The sequence below is a fragment of the Hevea brasiliensis genome, chromosome 14 (assembly GCF_030052815.1).
Source record: "Hevea brasiliensis isolate MT/VB/25A 57/8 chromosome 14, ASM3005281v1, whole genome shotgun sequence".
Classification (NCBI taxonomy): domain Eukaryota; kingdom Viridiplantae; phylum Streptophyta; class Magnoliopsida; order Malpighiales; family Euphorbiaceae; genus Hevea; species Hevea brasiliensis.
The window spans coordinates 54,877,094-54,880,140 of NC_079506.1; the positions used below are offsets into that span (position 1 = coordinate 54,877,094).

At 33.6% G+C, this 3,047-nt stretch overlaps 1 long non-coding RNA gene across 1 annotated transcript; it reads left to right on the forward strand.

Annotated features, from left to right (window-relative positions):
* The first annotated feature begins 275 nt into the window (after positions 1 to 275).
* On the forward strand, positions 276 to 2,466 carry LOC131173380 (uncharacterized). The gene is made up of 2 exons (XR_009143688.1): positions 276 to 1,597; positions 2,184 to 2,466. It is a non-coding gene; the product is annotated as an uncharacterized LOC131173380 (long non-coding RNA).
* The last annotated feature ends 581 nt before the right edge of the window (positions 2,467 to 3,047 follow it).

Sequence of the window (3,047 nt, forward strand, 5' to 3'; positions counted from 1 at the left end):
AGAGCTTATTGTTACAACTTGAGAAGAGGATTACAAGAAGAAGGAAGAGTTAAAGATAGGGTTTTGAAGCTTTAACAAAAGGTTAGTATGTTAAATTGTTACTTTTCCATTCAAATGCATGTTTAGGTAATTAAGTGAGCTAATAACTTGATTTAAATGAAACAAATATGGGGAAAGAATTAAATTGAAATTTTGGGCAGCTTGAGAGGAGTGTGGTTTTCATGAATATGATGCAATTGAGTGAGTTTAGAAGCTTTACTTGGTGAAATGATTAACATTAAAATTATTAGAAGTAGTTAAATGCAAGAGTTAGTGAGATTAAGGTTTCAATGCTAGGGTTTATGGACTAAAATTTGGAGAAATGCATAAATGGCATGTTTAACCTATTGTGACATGAAATAATGATCAATTAGGACCAAATAAATTGGATGGGAATGGTGGAAAAATTAGCTAAATTCGTAGGTCAATGGTCATGCTGCTGGCAGCATGACCAAACCCACTTTGAAGGACCAAAACTCAAATTTTACAAGTCCAATTGATATTCCACCAATTGGAGATGAAAATAGACATAAAAGAGCACAATTTTCATTAAGGAACCATGACCAAAAACTGACCAAAACTTGGTGAAACAATTGACCAAAGTGAATTGATTGCAGGCTGCCCTGCACCAAAACTGACCAAATGAACAGTAACTGTTCATTTGGTCATAACTCGAGCTAGGTAGGTCAAATTGACCTGAAATTTTACCAGCAATTAGATATGATATAGACCTAAAACTTTCATGAAGAACACCAACCCAAATTAGGCCATTAACACATTCAAATCATTGAGCAAAGTTAAAATTACTGTACTGAAATTCTGCAGAATTTTCATTGAGCAGCAATGTTTGGAGGGCTATAACTCTCTCTAGAAAACTCGGATTTAGGCGATTCTTGAACCGATGGAAACCTAAGACATAGTACAACATTTCATATGAAGAAAGTGAGACCGAATTATGAACTTAACTTGATCAAACAATTGACCAAAGTTGGACCAAAAATCTGCCAGCACCTAAATTGCAGTATGAACAGTGCACGTGAACAGTAAACTTATTTTGGCCATAACTTGAGCTACAAAACTCCGATTGAGGTGATCCAAAAATGAGAATACACTTAAGACAATAAGGAACATTTTCTATGAAGGAAGTTTTGTCAAATTCCAACAGTAGATCGACCAATGGAATAGTGCAACTTCGGAAAACCAAAACCGAAAATTGGCAATTTTGCCAAAATGACCTAAGCTTTAAACAAATGACCAAAACCAACAAGTTTGGTGACCAAAATGTGGTATGTGGGTGAAGTTGGAGTTCCCATACCCATTAAGCCTTAGAAAGTCAATAATTTGACTTGAATAGTGCAGTGAATAGTAACCCGAAACACAAAATTTCGAGAACGTCGAATTTAACACGTTAGAGCTAGCTAAATGTGAAGTTAAGTTTATTTTGGATTTATTTTAAGTTCTAGTACTGAAACATTGTAAAATTGTGTGTTTCAGTTGAAAAGAATATCGGGAAGGAACCCGAGGAACCGAGTCGAGGCTAAAGGACGACTCGTTTGAGGTTTGTGCACAACATATACTTTTATAATCATCTTTTGCATATCGTTTTAAATAATGTGAAATATTGGATTATGACATTCTTATGATGTTGATCTAAATTGTTGAAAGTTATTATGTATATTTGAAAAGAAAATGTTTAGCAAATTGTTAAGATAAGTTTTGAAACCACAGTGTCATGACCACATATTTGAACACCTCACTAGCACGACTAGTGGGGGTAATTAGTTTCGAATTTTGATTCCTTCTCTGGAGAAGTGTTGAGGTGTGCCAGTAGAAGAGGATGTGAATGGATATCCATATATTTGAGCTAGCTAGCCTTGTGATGTGATTTCTCTTTAGCCTCTGGCTATTGAGATTCTATTTGTTTCGAATGGCATGATTTAACTGTGGGTTTTATGAAATGTGTTTTGATACTTTGAAATAAACTTGGTTTACATGTAAAATCTTACAATGCATGATTGTATTTAATTTTCATGTTTAATCAAATTTTTGAATGAATGTGCTTTAAGTTTTGCATAAAGATTATTTTAGTATATTGTGCACCACTGAGTCTTAGTACTCAGCGATAGCTTTTATTGCTGTCGCAGATACAGAGATTAGAGGAGCAGCAGACTGAGCTGCTGAGGTGTGTGAAGTCATCAGCTTGAAGCCTTCGGGTATAATTTATACCCTAACTGTAAATACTTCTTTTGATGTATATATTGCACATAAATGTATGGACATGTAAAAATGGGTCTTGAGCAGCTTGTACACAAATTTGTATGAAGTTTGTAATAAAGTTTAGTTTGTGTTTCTTTTGATATAAATTTGTAAGGTTATGTATAAATTATTTTGTTTTTAATGAAATATGAATGATATTGATTGACAGTATTTTGAGAATTATTGAACTTGTGAATTTTGATAAATTGATTGAGTTTGATTGTGAAACCGAAGTAGTGGTTGAGAAAATCTTTTAGAAGTGCTTTTTACAGGTATTCGAAGAACGGTTTTCTCAAAATACAGAGGAAACTCTGTCAAAATTTTTATCAAATTTGCGGAAAACTAAAATGGCCAAAAATATTAATTAGTTTTAATTTCAACTAAATGTTTTAAATACTCATTAGAAATGCTCACCACTTGTCAAAGATAAGAAAATTGTTTTAAAATCCCTTGTAGGGTACTTAATGAGTTATCGGTAGGTGAAGTTCGGTAGTTCATTAGGTATTCTACGGGATCATGTTATGCCTTACAGAGGGGTAAGGTGTGACATGTTTTAGTGGTATCAGAGCAAGTTTTTGAATTATGTTTTCAATTGTGAATTTGTGTCTTTTCTTTGTTAAGTACAACTGCTCAATGTCCATATTTGTTACATACAAAGGCATTACATCATGAATATGAACTAACGGAGGGAAATCTCCTTGTGTTACTTGTTCAGGAGATACCCTAACTTCAGCTTGAAATGGAAGAAGGGG